Genomic DNA, 19,998 nt, shown 5'->3' with positions numbered 1-19,998 from the left:
CCAAGGACTGAATGGAGCTCTCAAATGGTTCAGATTAATTTAATTGTTAGGGGCTTTCTGAAAACCCTTGAAGGGGCTTCATTTTGTTCTGTACACTTAGAGATGCTCTAAAATACTCATTGATGATAGGGAGAGCTTGCCACAAGCTACAGATTGGACAGATGCTTGTATGATTACAATGTTGCCAGACATTGTAACTGTTCCAGTTGATTTATGTGAACAGTGCACACCACAGTAATCCTGTGAAGTAAGCACTATGGGTACTCCCACTCACGGAGGAGAAACTGGTACACACAGAGGACCAAGCAACTTGTACAAGTTTGCACAGTGAGGAAATGACTGAGCTAGAACTCGACCCACAAAGCCTGGCCCCAAAGTCTGTGTTCCTGACCAGCACACTCTGCCACCCCCCTGGTGCCCACCAAACATCAACTTAAAGGATCGTGTGGAGAAACCCAAGTGCAAAGTACCTAATCTCGTGAAAGAGTGTGTTTGCAGTTGCATTACTTAAGTATATTATTTATTTATCCCTACTGTCTGATATAAAATCCTCTTTGGCTGTGTAAATAAGTTCTCCCAGTGAGATTTTTATCTGGAAAGAGAAAATGATATTTTTGACTACCTACCACATGTCAGGTACCCAGCCAGGAGACTGACACATGTCATTGCATTTAATTATCCAAACAACCTTGTAAAGCAGGTACTACGAATCCCTTGGTTTTGTGGTTTTTGTTTTTGCTTTATTTCGTCCCGTTTTGTTTTCAATTAGGAAAATCAAAATGCAGAAAAAGTAAGTGATTTCCACAATGTTTCTATAGCTAATGAAAAATTGAAACTACTCAGGAAATTAGGGATGCCAGCCCGGCTCGGTCCGTGGAGCATGTGACTCTTGATCTCAGGGTCATGAGTTCGATCCCCAGGTTGGGCATAGAGCTTACCTTAGAAAGTAATAATAATAATAATAATAATTTAAAAAGGAAAAGAAAAAAGAAAAGCAGTTACTCAAGAAATTAAACTCATGTCTCTCTGGGCAAAAACAAGAACCAAAAATGCTGACTTGTCACATCATCTCATGGTTCTGGAGTCAGAAGATGAGGTCAGAGCCCAAGGTGGTTATGATCATCTTTTCTCTCAAAATCCTGGATGCTGTCGCTGCCCTACCCACAGTGTCCTCGTTAAGCAGCACTGCTGAAAGGACCACACTTGGTGGGTCACTCTGTAGCCCCCCAGGTGAGCCAGGAGATGCCCCAACATGGAGGACTTTCCCCGATGGGTCCTATAGTAGTGAGTCTTCAGTCAATCAGATGGGAACTTTCTGGAATATGTACTGCAAATGCAGGGGATTCATCCAAATTGAAGTACAAGGCAAATAGCACACTGAAGTGAAGATGCCATGGAGATGAGAGCCAGAAGGTTTAGGAGAAACCCAGAAGAAGGAGGAAGTTCCCGGAGGCTGAGAACTTGCAAGTCTCCCCAGTTCCTCATCGCACCTGCAGCCACCAGTGCAATTTCTGTCCTTGTCCTATGGACATATGGTGAATTTAAAAACTAAGAAGATAACAAGTTGATGCTAACTTAAGATTCTTATGTATCTTTCACAAAGTATTTACTTACTAGTAGTTGCTATTAGTTTCTATGTCACAAGGCGTTCCTAAGACAATTGTCATTCTTGTGAGTTTAGTCATAGAATAACTTCTCCAAGTTACTGCGGCTTTAAGGCTGCTGTGTTAAAATCGAGAAGCACTCTGTTTGAAATAGGAAGACGCTGCATACTTCCATCCACACAGGTGATTAAGAAAGTACCTTCTGAAGTTCTGTCTCACTTCTGAAAAGAGAAAGTATTAGGTATCTTCTATCTAACATGCAGATTGAAAAGCAAATGTCAAAATACACATAAAAATTCTCTATAAGAGTGAAAGTCAATCAAAATATAAGTTTCGTTTGCCAACTGCAAAAACACGGTTCTAATCATATAGAATGAGATGGAACAGAGATGCAGCCCAGAGCCTCAGAAAAGACTTCCGTGATTAAGTGGCCTCTAAGTGAAATACGGAGGACAGATCTCCAAGTGAGAAGGGGTCCAGAAGGAATCCCAGATATACGGAACAGGCATACAAATGGGAGCGATGGTGTGCTCAGACCAGGTGAGACTGGCTTGAGAGCTGGTCATGAAGTCTTCAGCAGTTTTGCAAATCAGTTGTTCAATGTAGCCACTGTTGAAAAATAAATTAGACAAATTTATAAATCAATAAATCATATTTTAAAAGTATAACAAATACTCAAAACTCACTCTTCAATTATTTTCTGTGTGTTCCTATTACCTATTTTCTTCGGATTAATTATTTTTGTCGTATTTGTACGGTGGAAATACAACATGATGGACTGCTATGTATATCTTCCCAGTTCGGCATTCAATGGGGTCACACTACAGGTTGAATTTGGTCATGACAGGACTATTTATACCACAAAATCGGCAAACTACAAAACAGGGCTTGAATTATAGTCTAGATTTAAGAGTATGTTGATTGTTTAGACTTTAAAAACTGTATGTCTATAACTGTTACATTGTGAGTGACAAAAAATTGTGGTAATATTCTCTCAATAATTTAAAACTGATCTAGTTCAGTAAAGAAGTCACCCACATGCTTGACAAATGAGTGGAGTTCCAGTAGACATTTTTGTTGTACATTCATGCTATAGCTACATTCATTTGTCAATGTTGTGAGCAACTTCTTCACTGCATCAGACAGTAATCAAACTTTTATTCATGGGCCGATTTAGTCAATTATGATTTGATTGTAACCATCGGCTGATGATGAGTACAAGAGTTTGGCAAATATCAGTGAACATATTCTGGGAGAATCAATTGGCAAAATGGAATTTATAATAAATATTATTGCATATTTTATTATTTGCAAATTGTGGCTTTTAAAATAAATTCCTACATACACATACACACACACGTACCTTTTTTTCTAGGGAGCTAGTCACGAAACCCTTCCCCGAACACCAGTGGGTGGAAGGTAGACTTCTTTCATGGTGCAGTAGAAGAACTACAGGACAGACATTTGAAATAAATACACAGAGAAAGGAAATGATGAGGAGAGATGACACTGGTAGGAACCAGATCCTATAGGGAAGGTTTATCCTGGCAACTTTGAAAGCCATGGAAAGATTTTAAGCAACGATGCGTAGCTGTCACATTTTTTGCTGGAAAAATATTCCTGGGCACAACTGGAAACAACTTGGAGGAGACCAGGAGAGCATGAGAAAGGGTTGGTTTTGAGTATCCCAGTATTCCAAATGAGAGCTTATGGTAGCAAGAACTAGATGGTGGCAGGAAAATATAATCTGTATCAGGCAGAGTATGTAAGGCTCAGATGCTGTAACAAATAATTCCAAAATAGCTTTGGATTATTAAAATAAAGGCTTGTGCATACTCGAAGCTGCGCTGTGAAAGGTTTGTCCGGCAGTTTCCACGTAAAGATTCAGGCACGAGATCTTCCATTTAGTGTCTCTAATTATGTATATAACCTCCTTGTTCTCCCCATGATCCAGACTGAATAAAGGGAAATGACAGAGTGAGGAAGGAATAAGTGGCCAGAAGTGGCCCGTGCCCCAGTGCCCCCGATGGATCACAATGCCCTGCAGAGTTGCCGGAACCCGGAAGCTCAGCTTTCTTCTGTGGTCTTCCGTGGCAGGAGGAAAATAAAGTGACTTCTCTTGGCTCAGTCTCACTTTGTCAATGTCTCATTTCCTGACGGTTAAGAGGCACTCAGGTATCTGTTGATTGAACACACATTGAATGGCTCACCTCCCACCTTCAGGAATTCACTAGAGAAATAGGAAGACGAGTCCTGGGAAGTTTACAGTAGGAGCAAAAACCTCAGGTTTGGGTTTGATTCAATTTTTGCTCTTCTGCTTAACCTCTCTGTGACCTTTAGCAAATGTATGTTTCTTGTCTGAGTCTCATTTTTGAAGCTGTGAAATGGGGGAAATAATAGCTTGTCTACTTTGGAAGGTCTAAGGAAACTCAGTAAGTAGAAGTAAGTACACACTGTAAGAAGTCAGTCCTTTTACTGGGGCCTGAACTAACTGTTGGGGATACAGAACATACTCTGAGTCATGCAAAGAAACCATGAGTTTTGACTGGAAAGATCCCTCTTGTTCTGCTGAAGCAACAAGGGGGAAAAAGCGGGTACTTGGCTTGTTTGGTGGGAGCACAACACGGAGAGGGACGATCGGCACTGAGCTCACTTTCCCCAGCGGTCTGGCTCTGCACACTGCAGTCCCCTACATGGTGCATATTACTAGTAGGAGTTTTGCAATTCCACTGAAATCAGAAAATACATTAATACGTATTTCCTAACACTGTGGGTTCCGACTGATGGGTAGAGTTGAAAGAGGTTTAAACATACAAACAATGAAGGCTTTATTTTTAAAGTTCTTTTAAGTAACATAAAATTTAGTTGGCAACTGGTCTTTATCCAATTGGAAGAAAAGGCAAACTTTGTTGTTGTTGTTGTTGTTGTTGTTTTAATCTGCAACAAATGTATCAATAGCAGCATGTTATTGTGTGCTTAGCAGAAAGAGAGCAAAGTTTAGGAACTTCACAACCAAAAACAAAAGATGCACTTCCTTTTTGCCTCCATGTGTCTTCTACAAACCCACCTTTCTCACCCACCTGGACCATTTCCATCACTGCCTTTCCACAGACCGGTTTTAGGCTTCGGTATCTCCCAGCTGTCTTGTGCACAGATTTTTTTTTTTTTATTAAGTTCAATTAGCCAACATACCGTACATCACTAGTTTTTGATGTATCATTCAATGATTGATGAGTTGTATATCATACCCAGTGCTCATCAGATTTTTTTAATGCAAATATTAATCTTATTACAAAGCCCTTTTTCAAGAGTCCTCACTTGTGTTAGGCCACCTACAGAATCCTAAAGTCTTATTTACGGCATCCAATGCTGTCAGAGAACAAACCCCACATATTTGTCTGGCTGCCTTTCCTACCCTTCCAACTCTGTCCCCCAAATATATGTAGCTGTTGGTGGTTTGTTCAGTTGGCTAGCCATGCTCTGGGTTCTGTGCCACTGCATACATCTTTATACCTGCTGGAAATATCTACTTGTATGCCTGATAGATGACAAATTCCTATTCTCCTTTAAAGCCTCAGTTCATACTTCCGATGAACTGACAGATCTCTCCAGGCTGATTTCTATAACCCCTCCCCACATATGGCATTCACACAAGCCTTCATTAGAACAAACCCACTACTGACTAGCTCAGTGTGGAAATGCACATCTGACACTCCTGAACCATTAAGCACCCAGAAGGCAGGGACCGTGTTTTTTTAATCCTTTGATCCCTAGTTTCTGCCACAGACCCAACACATAGTAGGTATGTTGTGAATGTTCATAAGCAGGAAGGAGGGTGTCTACGATTGAGGCCACGTGTGGACCACCCGCCTCATAGGCATCCTTTAGCATTGCAACAGCAGAAGGGAGCCTAGCCAGTAACCCTGTGTCAGGCACCCCTGCCCTCTGGTGCCCACATTAAGGAGAGGGACAGCACTCTTCTTCCACACTGCAGTAACTTGTACACAGAACTCATCTTCTTTGAATTTAGTAAAAAGAATCAATATACCAAATTTAGCAAGAAGTAAAGATTTACAGAAGATTTTGTACAGGTGATAAAATAGAAATTTACAATAAAAATTTTCTTTTAAAAAATTCTAAAATTCCCTTTCAACCAATTTCTATTTCCCAGAGACTTTTCTACTTCTGCAGGGGTGCCCTTCAATGTTGCTTGTCTCTAGTTCTCCAGAATCACCCTCCCAAGGGACCTGCAGGTGCCCTCCACTTATTAGACCTGGACCCGGGGTGACCAATGACCCTGATTTGTAGGGGATAGGGTTTCCTGAGATGTGGGGTTCTCAGTATGAAACCTGGACTGTCCAGGGCAAACTGAGACAGTCAGTCACCCACCTCATTTCTTGAGAAGCAGATGCCATGATGGGAATAAATATGCAAGGATTTTACTAGGGGAAACACCTGTGGAAGAAAGAAAGAAAGAAAGAAAGAAAGAAAGAACGAGTTGGAGAAGGCTGGGAGTCTGGGACCCGGAGAGAAGGCGGGGAAGGCTGTGGGAGCTACCTGAATTGTTAAGGAGTCCAGGAGGCTCTGCGTGGCTTCCAGCCAAAGCAGCCAAAGCAAGTCCCCCAGGAAGAGCCCCGCCTGTCATTGTCAGGGAGTAGTCATGGGAAGCCTTGCCCTACACGGATGCTGGGATGGATTTCAAGTGGTGTCTTTGGTCAGTGAAGCTCCCTGGAGTTGAAGGTCATAAGGGAACATCCTGGTGACTGCCACACCCTCGCCAGGCAAAACCATTTGGATCTGCCCCAGCTGCAAGTCTCACCCTGGCACAAAGTCTCTTGTTGGGCCCCTCCCAGATGAAAGAATGCATCCTTTGCAGAATCAGTTAATGCATCCTTTTTGTTACCAGGCTTTAAGGGTCTCAAGGCCCCAGGAACACCAGTGAATAAATCTGCCCCCTCTGATTACAGGACTATTAGGCATTTATTCTTTCGGATTCCTCTCTCAATTTCTGAAATAACTGTAGTCCTTAGAAATTCCGAACACTAGACTATACATATTTAAGATTTGATGACTTGAAAGATTTTCTTTGCTCTGACTACAAGATCCACACTCCTAAGCCCCGATTCCTGAAGGAAGAGTTCTCTGCAGGTCTTCATTCTTACGGTTTATGGACAGCCCGTGCTGTCTGCCCAGGTGTGTGGTGCAGGAACCCCAGAGAGCCTTAACTGGGCTTTCAGTGTGTCCCTCAGCTCTGCCCAAGGGGGCTTCGCAATGGACAACAGCAGTAACTTACTTTTTCCTGGTTGTGTTCCTTCCTTCTCTTCCTCTCTCCCTCCCTCCCTATCGCCCTCCCTTTTTCTTTCCTTGCTTCTTTTTTTCTTTTCTTCCTTCTTTCCTTTCTTCCACTTACTTTACATCACTGATTCTTTTTTTTTTAACCCTTAGAACAACTAATAATCTTACCAGCTGGCAATTATTACTTTTATTATTTAATTATTACTATGTTATTATCATTTCTGGGAAGGAAAACCAATGTTCGGAAAGTGAAATACAGCTATAGGGAGCCTAAATCCTAGACTTCTCCCTTCGGAAAGGAAATGTCTCCAATGTCTCTGCATATCCATTAGGGGAACGGGCACTGCAGAGCTCAGAGCCCCCTAAGGAAGGGTTCCAGGGAAAAGGGTGGGAGAGGAGAAATGAAACAAGAGGCATAAAAGGCAAACCCTTGCTCTTTCTACTATATTCTGTCCTAGCTCCTGACTGTCCATCAAATAATGAGACACAGCCCTGGGATTCTCGTACCAAATCTTGCTCTGAGCGGTCAAGGGCTTCCGCCGGTCGCTCTTCTCTAGGACATATGCTCAGGGATAAGAGCTAACCTCAGGGGAGGATAAAAACCAGATTAGAACCCCGTACTTCAGGCCCTCAGTAACTGTCCCCCATAACTAGAAAACACAGGTTTGGAGGGAAGAGAAGCTCTTTCCTAGACAATTCCCAAGTGGAGATTGCTTCAGGGCCCTTTCCAGATTCCAGATAGCAATAGAGATCAAGTTTAATTTCCGAAGTCCAAGAAAATCAAGTAATTACCATCATGGTAAAGAACATATGCATTTTGGGATCACCTGGGTGGATCAGTGGGTTAAGCCTCTGTCTTCAGCTCAGGTTATGATCCCAGGGTCCTGGGACTGAACCCCAAATCAGGCTCCCTGCTAAGCAGGGAGTTTGCTTCTCCCTCTGGTTCCCTCTCTCTGCTTGTGCACGCTCTCTTTCTCTGTCAAATAAATAAAATCTTTTAAAAAATAAAAGTGAATTTAAACTTATACCCAAGGGTTTTGGGTTTGTGGTGTTGTTGTTGTTTGTTTGTTTTTTGTTTGTTTGGTTTTGTTTTGGCACCCTGTGATGGTTATTAGTCTGGGTCAGTTGGGCTCAACCTCAGTGCTCACTTAGTTACCGTGTGGCTATACAGGTGGGTCGCAGATGTGGCTACCATCTTCAACCAGTTGACTTTAAGTAAAGAAAACTTTCCTCTGTAATGTGAGTGGGCTTTGTCCATCCCTTGAAGGAACTTAAAAGCAAAAACTGAGGTTTCCCACAGAAGAAGACATTCTGCCTTAGGACTGCAGCCCCCACTCTCCCCTGAACTTCCAGCGGGCAGGCTTGCTCTACAAATTCAAGACTTGCCAACCCCACCATCACGCGAGCCAGTTCCTTGAACTAAGTCTCTTAATGTATAAGTGTGTGTGCACACGTGCACATGTCTGTGGCCTATAGTAAGAGTAGATTACATATTTGTCTAAAAAAATTATATTTAAAACACACACACACACACACACACACACATATATATATATATATATATATATATATTTTAAATACACTTCAACCCTACCCCAAGGGTTACCAAAATCAACATTCAGGAAATTTTATTTATTTATTTATTTATTTAGAGCACATGAGTGGGGGAAGGGACAGAGGGAGAGGGAGAGAGATAATCCTAAGCAGGGTCCCTGCTGAACACAGAGCCCGATGAGGGACTTGTTCTCAGTACTCTGAAATCCTGACCTGAGCCCAAGCCAAGAGTCAGATGCTCAACCGACTGAGTCACCCAGGTGCCCCAACATTCAGGAAGATTTAGTTATTAAAGCTAGAAAGACCCTGAGAAATCATCAGCTCCAGCCCGTCGCCATATGCAGGTAAGCTCACAAGGTCATCATTACCCATCTGAGACCACACCCTGTCCAGTCCGACTGTCCTTCACTAGTACTATGGCCCTAAGTATGAGTACTGGTACTAGTACTGTGGCCCTGAGTACTAGTACTAGTACTAGTACTGTGCTTCCAGAGTCTAAAACACAGCACTGCTGTTCTGTTGGAAAAGTACAGAGTAGCCCCATCTCTCTGTCAGTAACAGAATGCATCGGGCCTCCATTCATCAGAAAGACCTGTTCCCAGCAAGATTTCTGTCCAGCAGGGGAGAGTACAGGGGACCTCTGAGCTCTAGTCACAAACACACTTTTCCTTTTCAAATCTATATAACAGGGGCAAAGAAAATTGATGTGGCAAATTCCTCTGCCCAGAGAAGAATAAGTGCGCATCCCATTAAAGGTTTTTTTCCTCCTATCTGAAAAACACTTAGAGACTGATTTATTCTGCTCAAGCTATTATAACAAAGTACCGTAGATGTGTTTTATAAACAACAGAAATTGATTTCTCACATTCTGGAGGGTGGCAAGTCTAAGATCAAGGCGTCGGCAGCCCCAGTGTCTGGTGAGGGCTCAGCGCCCGGTTCACGGACTGCTGGACTGCTGTCTGCCGGCCAGCTGTGTCCTTGCAGAAGGGAAGGGGCAAGGCAGCCTCTATAAGGCCGCTCATCCCATTCCTGGGACTAATGACCTCCTGAAGGCCCCATCTCCTGATGTCCTCACATTAGGGGCTCTGTTCTCAACATATCAATGTTGGGAGGACACAAACATTCCATCTATAGCAGGGAGCATCAACTATTCAAACCTCTGAATACACAACTGTAGAGACAGATTGAGATTCAGATCCATTGTGTCTATGCAATTCGCCACCTCCAATGGTTTCATTGTGTTGCTTCCCAAGACAGAGCAACATCTGGGCCGCTGAAGAATTCTCCTCAGGAGCTGACCTTCAATCCCCCAAATCCTGCTGGCTGCACAAAGCCCTCGCACTTTTGTGACCGTTGCTCCAAATGGCTTGTGTGTAGCTGTGTGGAGGAGCGGGAGCCTCCAGAACGGTCAGGAGAAAATGAGAGCTGCCTTCAAAATGATGAAAAATCATTTTACCTGGCAAAATTCTCACTCCACACGGGTAGGGTCGTCCTTAGTGCTCCATGACCCACGGTGAACTTTGAGAAAGCTTGGGAGACAACTCTGTCTGGGAGCACGCCGTGTCATCTTCTGACTCTATAATTACACTCTGAAGTTCCCACATCCTTTGCCATTAAAGAAGCATCACACCCTCTGACGGTGTCTGCTGGCCTCTTTCCATCATGCGTATCACCACCCGCATGTGACAACCACACAGTGGATGCTGTGGGGGACTGTTAGCAAATATTGCGAAGGAGCTGGGGTGGAGTGGTTTTGACGAGCTTCGAGCAGGCAGATGTTCTCCTTCACCGGCTCTGGTTTCTTTCACCTGTAAGTCATCCGGCCAGTCCTCGAACTTTGCACCTTCAGACTCAGACGGTTCATTTCTTCCTTTAGCAGCTCTACGTTCTTTCAGGTTTCTTAACTCTCTGCAGGTATTATCTCTGCTTTTCTGAGAAGTATTCAATCCCGTGGTTACAGGGGCATAAAGATATGCTGAGGAGGCGGAAGCAGACTGATTGCAAATGAGGCAGTGGTCCAGGCGGGGGTAGTGCCGCCCGACCACAGCAGAACCCAGCTGAGGAGAAGGCGAGACACGAGCCAACTGTGTCCAACTCATCTTGTCCGTGACCCTGACGCACTGAAAGCAGGTTTGTTGCAGTGGGAAGAGCACTAAACTTACAATCACAAAATCCGGCCAGAAACCTTTAAAATGCACAAAGTAAATCTCGGTTTTCTCATCTATAAAAGGGAAACGATACCAACTTTATAGGACAGTTGTGGGAATATAAAGCTTTTGTGCAATGCCAAGTTTATATATAAAATGACACGTTAGTATTATTTTTATTGTTAATAAAAGCATATTTTCAATAACCTCAAAGTTGGGATTTGATTCTGGGTCTTTTTGGGAAAAACTTTCTCTGCTTGTGCAGTAAAATAACATAGAATAGAAGAGAGAGATGTTCAATAACATTTCCAGCCAACTATTACATGACACTATGATACTACCAAGCCCCACTAAACATGAAAATTCCAGGAAGATATTATAAAAATATGTAAATTATGCAAAAAAGACACAAAGAACAGAAAAATAGAAAAGCTACAATATTAGCAGTTGTAATTCTTATAGTAAGTATTGATACATGTTAGTAACAAGCTGTCAGCAGTAGTAAATACTACATAGGATTTGCCCCTACTGTGAGAAATAATTCTTTTTTTCCCACAAAGTATAGGTGATTCTCAAAGAAAATAATGAACAAATGAGGATTCGGGGTTAATATGGCTTTGTAGAAATCAAAGCAAAAGTTGTCAGTGTGATAATTGCATGAATATTAATATGCATTCAGTTAGTATGATTCTGTTTTGTTTTGTTTTGAAAATAAATAGTGCGTCCTGGGATCACAGTACATTCAGTTGAACACACATTTATTGAATGTGTGCTAGATGCTGAGAACTGTTCTAAACCCTGGGGCTGCAAAGATGAACAGACAAGGTTCCTGACTTCGTTCAGTCTTGTTGCACGTTCATTGTCCTGTCTTCTTTATCCTGTGGAACCAGTCAATGAACTACCAAATATTCCAGGGTATCTACCACGTATAAAATTCTATGATGGACAATCGAGAATATATATAAGTGTTTCAGTTTGTTCATGCTGCTGTAACACAATACCATGACTGGGTAGTTTAGAAACAACAGAAATTCATTTCTTGTAGTTCTGGAGACTGGGAGTTCAAGCTCGAAGGACCAGCAGCCTCCAGGTCAGCTGAGGTTTAATTCCTGATTCACAGATAGCCATCTTGCTGTGTCCTCGCATGTAGGAAGGAGAAAGAAAGAATTCTTTAGAGTCTCTTTTATAAAGGCACTAGTCCCATCGTGAGGACTCCTTCCTCATGACCTAAACACTTCCCAAAGGCACCACTTCCTAAAACCATAACATCAGGGGTTAAGATCTCAACATATGAATTTTAGAGGGAGACACAATATTCTGTCCATAATAGTAGGTATATATGGTTCCATTGATCAAGAAACTTAAAATCAAGTTGGTTGCACCAAAAGTTAAGAAACAACAAGAGTATTATTTCATAAAATTATAATATTGCAGTAACCTAAATAATATTAGTTAATTAGTAAGAATTTTAAGAAACAGTTACAAACCATTCGATTTACATAGGAGTTGATGCATGATGGCTGGGTCCTTCAACATTTGGCAGTAAAATATCTCCAAAATATAATTTTTCATGTTCCCTTGTCACTGTGACATTCTTAAGATATGTTGTATACCCAAGAATATGAGCATACTTCCATCAAACAGCAGAAATATATATGTAAAGCTCTAATCCTGTAAATAACATTTCACAAATTAATTCAAAAAGTCTGAAACTGTTTTCAATCAAGAGAAAATATGCTTCTGCATTGAGAGAGCTTTTTTAAATTATCAATCAGAAAATAGGCCCATGCTAATTTATGGTTAGTATTCAAATGAAAGATATAATCAGCATAAGGCTAATTCTATGTCAATATGTATTAATTATCCTTCCAACCATGTGTAGAAAAGCTCGTTTGTTTGATAGGTATGAAAATTATGTACTTAATCATGTCCATGATGACTAATTCTAAATTGAATTTGGTGGGTATAATCAGCAAATTTTATTTTATATTTTTAATGAAGAAAACTTAGGTAAAGTATCATCTTCGAGGCTGACAAGGAATCCACAAAGTTGTAGAGATAATATAGCTCCACGTTTGTGTTATCAACTGAATTATGGGCTTCTTATTATGAAATACGGCTTTTTGAATATTTAGAAATCACCACATCTTACCATCAAACAATATGGAAATGAAAAAATGAAATGAAAATATGGAAATGAAAATGAATGTTTACAACTAGTGTTTATTTAGTAGCAACTATGTTTAAGGCATTATTCTAGGTACTCGGGATATGAGAGACAGATATCCTCTTTTCAGGGACATAGATTTGAATGATAGGAGCTAGAGAAGAAATAAATGCATCTGTGATTTGTCATCTGTGCTAAGGGTTATAAGAAAAAATGACTGTAAATAAGGGAAACGGAGAGGGACACGACGGACATGCTTTTGTTTAGGGCGCTCTGTATTGGCATTTTTCGTGGAGCAGAATTTGAGCACAAAGCATCTGAGGGAGCAGGCCACTGAGACGTTCTTGAACAGCTGCAAGGAAACCAGGACAGGTGATTCCAGTGAGCAGAGTAGGGGCTGGGACTGAGGGGATGGGACAGCACGGGGCCAGGAAGCTGAGAGGCCCTGTAGGACTCTGAGTATTGGAGCTGGGTGCGAACAGGACCACTGTCGTGTTTTGAGGATTAAAACAGCTGCAGCTGACCATTTTTCCTGGAAAACAATCTTCGATGGGAAGGCACGGGAGTCCACTGGAGCCCAATTGAGAGGTTATCTCACTAGTCAAGACAGGAGACAATGATTGGGTGAAGATTTAGTGGGGAAGGGGCTGAGGCAGGATCAGAATCTCAATATGTTTTGGAAGTAAATATATGGCCAGGCTCTGCTGATGGCCTGCACAAGGTGAATGACAGAGGAGTGCGGGCAGCTCCAGGCTTTGGGTACTGAAGCTGCTTGCGGAGGTGCAGGGGACTGACGGGTGTGAAGCGTGGTTTGGCAGAGGGGTTGGGCCAAACATCCACATGTGTTCAGTTCCAGAGACCGAGGAAGAGCCAAGTGGGATGGTCAGGTATGCAAAATCTAGAGCCTCAGGAATGAAATAAGGTAAAAGATATAAATTTGTGCATTTTCAGCATATCTGATAATATCTAAAGTCATGAGACTAGGTATTCAAATACGGAACAACATTTCCTTTACTTCTGAAAGTATTTTTCAAAATTCCATATTATAATGCGCATTCCCTTATGAGTAATATTGGTCATATCCATGGTAAAACAAACATCTATCTTAACTCTCAAAACCATATTTTAAATTTATTTGCAATATTCTGTTATGCAAATAATACTGTGATAGCCTTAACAGAAATTATTTAAAAGTAAAAGAAAATATAACACCAAAAAAAAAAAAACAACCCACAAATTATTCCTATCGGTGTTTCCTTCTACATAACCTTGTATATATATTTTTTTTTTCTGAGTTGTAAGTCATTCTTTTGATAAAATTATTTACTTTGCTGTTGTTGACATTTGTATCTTAAGCATTATCCATAATTAAATGACTGCTTTGTGTTGACCGCATTTTGGCTTCATGAATCATGAAGGAAATATGTCATAATCTGTTTGATCTTTACTCAAATGCCACATTATGAATTGCTTAGAAGAGTGCCAACAGATACATTTGGGGGCCATTCCAGAGGATAGCATGCAAATATCAGCAGTATGGCTTTGTGATGTTTTACTTGATGTGTCAACCTGACTGGACCACAGGATGCCCAGATATTTGGCTAAAAATTGTTTCTGGGTATGTTTGCAAGGGTGCTTTTGAGTGAGATTAGCATTTTCGTCAGTGGACTCAGCGAAGCTGATTGCACTTCCCCATGTGAGAGGCACGAGCCAATTCACTGAGGGTCCCATCAGAACAAGAGATAGAAGAAGGGAGAATTTGCCCCTTCTTCTGATGACTATTTGAGCTGGGATGCCCATGGGTCTTCTCTTGCCTTCAGACTACGATTTACACCATTGGTTCCGCAGATTCTCCAGCCTTGAACTCAAACTAAGTTACGCCACTCAGTTTGCAGTTTTCTGGGTTTCTTTCTTGAAGTCCTGGAAAAGGGACTTTTACAACCTTTTAAACTGTGTGAACATATTTTTCACAATAAACCTTTTCATATCCATGAAATTGATTCTGTTTCTCTGGAAAGCCCTAACAGCAGCTATCACTGAGCAGAGACGTAAGAGGTGAAACTGTGCATCTATATGTACTGTACAAACTTCTTCACCAGTAGAAAGCACGCTGATGAGACGTGACCAGCAGTCACCAGTCCTGTGCCTGCCATCCACTGGCTCTCTGATTCCGAGCAAATCACTGCACCTTCTCACCTTCTGCACTTAAAAAAGGAAGGCCGGGGCACCTGGGTGGCTCAGTGGGTTAAGCCTCTGCCTTCGGCTCAGGTCATGATCCCAGGGTCCTGGGATCGAGTCCCACATCGGGCTCTCTGCTCAGCAGGGAGCCTGCTTCCTCCTCTCTCCCTGTCTACTTCTCTGCCTACTTGCGATCTCTCTGTCAAATAAATAAATAAAATCTTTAAAAAAAATCCTCTCTGTGATCTCTCTGTCAAATAAATAAAATCTAAAAAAAAAAAAAAAAAAAGGAAGGCCACCACATCATCTGTATCAATACTTCGTTAAACAAATAAATTTGGGAACACCAGATGTGAAGAAAAAGGGAAAACCGAAAGCAGGTCCTACAGTGATTTAGTTCATTCATTCTTAGTAGAAAATTAGTAGAAAAAATCTGCATTGTTGAGAAATCAGTGAAGACTCCTCCCCCCAAGAAGAATGATTTGAGAAGACTAAATTATGCAACCATTAGGATAATATTTCCTTCTCAAACGTAGTGCATCAAGATTTTAAGATGTTGTGTAGTAAGTCTCAGTAATTAAGGATATAGACTTTGTATCAAAAGACCAAGGTTGAGAGATCCATTGTCCACAAGCAGGTATGAGTCACCGTGACCTTCACATGGACCAGCGGAAGGGTGAGTACTGGCTATGCCCAGAAATTCAGCTCTTTCTTCTCTAATAAATGAAGAAGAAATGATGGGTAAAGCGACATCTAGTTCTCTACATAATAATTTTTTTCATTCCAAATAGACAAATGCGTCTCAGGTCATAATAGTACAGTAGATATCGCCAAGCTCAGAGGAAGTCAGTGTTTGTGAGCTAGTATTTCTCACAGACATCTCTCTTCATGAATCTGACAGTCCTCAAATCTTTCTAATTGCAGATATGTTTCCTTTAAAAAAAGGAGAAAGGTATTGAATCTTCTCTATGCTTGAGGAGGAAGGTGAGGAAGTCTCCGGAGCAAAGAAGGAAGCCTCTTCTGCCCCATCATTCTCAGGCAATGCTTCCACTGACGGACATTGTGAAGAAAAGTCTTCACTCTCTCGGAAGCCACTCAACTTTTACTGAGTTTTTCTGCCGATGATTGAAAAAAAAGTCTGAAGAAGGTTTAATTCTCCTCTCATAGATGATCCAGTGTAGTAGAAAATGGTTCCTTCCACAACATCATTGTCAACATCACCCTAGAGCAACATGCCCAGCATGTTCTAGTTCAATATTCTGGCTTCCCATCAGACTTTTATCTTAGCTCAAACTTACTCAACACATAAGTATTCTTTTCCTTTGAAAATCCCTCCTGTATTACAGTGTTTTGTTTTTGTTTTGTTTGTAATGGGACATAACTTTTGGATTTCTTTTTGGGTTGATTCAAACACATTCATATTTATGTTTAGTTGGCAACAAAGAAACATGAACTTCATGTACCTTAAGATGGAGTTAAGTAAATAAGATGATTTATTCCCCAGTGAATCCCAAATAGAACAGAACTATTTGTTTTGTTAAAATTATCTATATGACACCAATCCTAAGTTTCTTGAAATCATTTGGTCAGAAAATTATCGGAAAAGGTAACTTATCCAACTGCTCATTACATGGGAGTCCATTTTTAGAGTGGCCCTGTTTCAACTGTTTTCAATTCCTTTGATTTTTAAGTCTTGTGGTCTTCTAATTGATATGCTGAATTGAGCCTTTTTGAATGTCAGTAGAATGAAAATCTTTAGCAAATCCAAATTCAATCCAATTCTCCCCGCCTTCTGCTTCCAGAAGTTAATTCTTATGCTCTCGATAGCTCCCTCTTAATCAGCATCAGGAAATCTGTCCATACGGTTGTCAGGAGGATTCAGCTTCAAGGAAATGTTTGAGAAGGAGGGGGTGACAGAAGGAGAGTCCAAAATAAGTGCACAGTGAGTAATAATTACAGGGAAAAATATATGTATATACATTTCGAAACCTGTATGTACTTGCAAAATTTCATTTTGGAAAGAAAAGCCTATCAAAGCATATCATTTTAATTATACTTCTATTACCAGGGGACTCTGAAAGTGTATATTAAATTAATGGAATGGATTGCCTTGGTTCCACAGTGGTTATTAGCAGGAAGAGCTCCCAGTTTTCTTATTATGTACATCACTAACTTTAATTGCATTAGGCTGAGCTGGGAGAGCTATTTTTAGGAAATATTTCATCCACAAAACAATTTCTGTTGGCTGTCTGCCTACTACAGCTCCGGGACTGAGGTCTCTTTCGTAAATGTGAACTTCTTATTTCTGTCAGTCAGGCTTTAGCACACACTACCCTATGGAAACTACCCAAAACGACTCTGGCCCTCAAGTTCCTGCAAGGACCTCTGAAGCGCGAGATGGGGGTTTCCTCTGTGGGCAGGCGATGGCAGGACGTGGATGCGGGCACTCCGTGAACGATGTCAGCGCACAGAAGGGGGGACGACACACCTGGGGTTTCTGCAGGTAGGGGAGACCACTGCCTGCTGACTCCAGAGTATGAATATTTTATAAAATAAAAAAGCACAAGGTAAATTAAGCTTTAGCGGTTTGTGCCCAGTAACTCGCTACATCTGCCCTCAGATCACCGCTGAACTCCATGACGGTAAGTACAGGACAATTCATTAATGTCATCATATTTCTGGTGCCAAGGTCTTGATCAGACCTTAGGAATTATAAAACTGAGAGATAGTTAAGAAACTATTACTCCAAGCCCTCCTCTTGATATATAAGTCCACTGAGAGCAACTGACACAACATTTAAGAAGTAAGATTTGACAGTCTCTCAAAGTGTAAGAAATCCACAGCTTCAACCCAGCAAATCACCCACCATGAACATATCTACATACATGTGCAGCGTATCGACCCAGATAAGCCTAACACTGCTATAATTAGGAAAACTTTGAAATAATACGGATACTTCTAATAAGGAATACCTAAATACACTACGGTGTACTCAAACTATAAAACATCATGGAGTTTAAAAAAAATGGTACAGATCATATACATTATTAAAAGGCCTTCAATATATATAAATCAAAAAACAGTAATTCATAGTATATAGATTATAGGCCTATTTATGTAAAATAAACTAGACAACGTGATTTATAAATTTTGTAACATATGGACATACCTAGATTTCATTTATGTGAAATTTACATCATGTTTCTATACATACTTTACATATATGGAAGTAGATTGTGTGTGTGTGTGTGTGTGTGTATATATATATATAAAACTACATAAACATACATACACATGCACATAACGTTAAGGAAGTTTGAACAATAAACTTTTAAAGAGATGTTTATGAAGAAATTTTGAAGAAAATGTGATGGATATGGATATTATAATTTTTATTCAATATTCATTTATGTGTTTTTATTTTACCCATAATAACTATGTACTCATAATTTACTTGTGTAACTGAAAGACATATATATATTAAAAAGAAACTAGAACCAAAAGAAGCTCATTGCACGCCCACGTCGCTCCACTAATTTGTGGTAGAGTCAAAATAAGATAAAGAAGGGATGAGATGCCTGGAATAAAATCCTTAAACATTACAGATCTTAGCACTGAGAGGGACCTGAAAGTTAATGACAATAGCACAGCCTTATTTAGTACTTACTGCATTCAAGGCACTGCTTCAATGTTTTATGCATAATAATGCATTTAATCCTCAAAACAGCCACATTACACAGTAGCTGTGATTATCCTTTCGATAACGTATTTGCAATACGGCCACCATAACCCCCCACACACACACACGCTTGCCCTATAATGGCTCCCTCTAACGGACTCTGAGTTTGGCTTTGGTGAACTGGACAAAGACAAGTCACCCGAGCAGAAGCTCGAAGAATGGTAGAGGGAGGTGAACGCCTGTGTGCCGCGGCTGCCAGGACCCTTCCACAAGCAGGTGCATGAGCCTCGACCCGCCCCTTGGAGGAAGAGAGAGCACATAAGGGGAGCTCCTCGCTGAGCCAGCCTCCCAGCTGTGACCTCAGCCACGGGGAGGAGGTCCTCCCAGACCCCAGCCTCAAGCCTGCCCATGAACACAGCCTCTGTTTCAGAGATGACAAAACTGAGGTCACATAATACGTAAACAGCAGAAGTAGCAGAAGTAGGAACCGTTGTTCCCAGAGTCTAGACTCTTCATCACGGAGCTGTTTCTCTGACTGGCACTCCCGATAGGGCAGGGAAGAAGCACCCATGCAGCAGGAAGTGGGTGTGTTCCCGAGAGGGAGCAGCAGCGTCACAGGTGGGAGAGAAGTCTCTGAAGAGTAAGAAGTGGGAATATTTATGTGCCTCGATTTGTGTTTTTCTTCTGGCTTCTTACTTCTTTTCTGCTGTGAACTGAATGCTTGTGCCCCTCCAAAATTCATATGTTGAAATCCTAATCCCTAGTGTAATGGTTTCAGGAGGAGGAGCTTCTGGAGGTGCTGAGGGTGGGACACCCCGCCCCCAAAAATAGGATTAGAATCCTTTTAAAAGACCTCAGGGGCACCTGGCTGGCACAGTCTGTAAAGTGTCTGACTTGATTTTGGCTCAAATCATGATCTTAGGGCGGTGAGATTGAGCCCCGTGTCAGGCTCTGTGTTCAGCGGGAAGTCTATTTGAGATTCCCTTCCTCTCTCTCTGCCCCGCTTCCTACCACTCTCTCTTCTTTCTCTAAAATAATAAATAAATAAATCTTAAAAAAATAAAATAATAAACTAGAAGGACCCCAGAGATCTTGCTCACTGTTCCTACCATGTGAGGACACAACAAGAAGGTGGCCCTTGGCGACCCAAGGGGACTCTCACAGCAACCTGACTCTGCTGGCACCACTGGCTTGCATTTCCTGCCTCCAGAGGTCTGAGGAATAAATGTCTGATGTCTATAAGCCACTCAGTTTGTGGGGCTTTGTTAGAGCAGCCCACCTAAGACATCTTGAAGTTAAAATGCACTGTTTCTTGAGGGCTCATCTGAAGACCAGCCAGCCGTGTGATTTGTGAGAGAGGGTTGGTGGCTGAGA

The sequence above is a fragment of the Martes martes genome (genome assembly GCF_963455335.1).
Source record: "Martes martes genome assembly, chromosome: 9".
NCBI classification, from domain to species: domain Eukaryota; kingdom Metazoa; phylum Chordata; class Mammalia; order Carnivora; family Mustelidae; genus Martes; species Martes martes.
The sequence above is the reverse complement of the archived record's forward strand: the minus strand, read 5'-3'. Positions refer to the sequence as shown.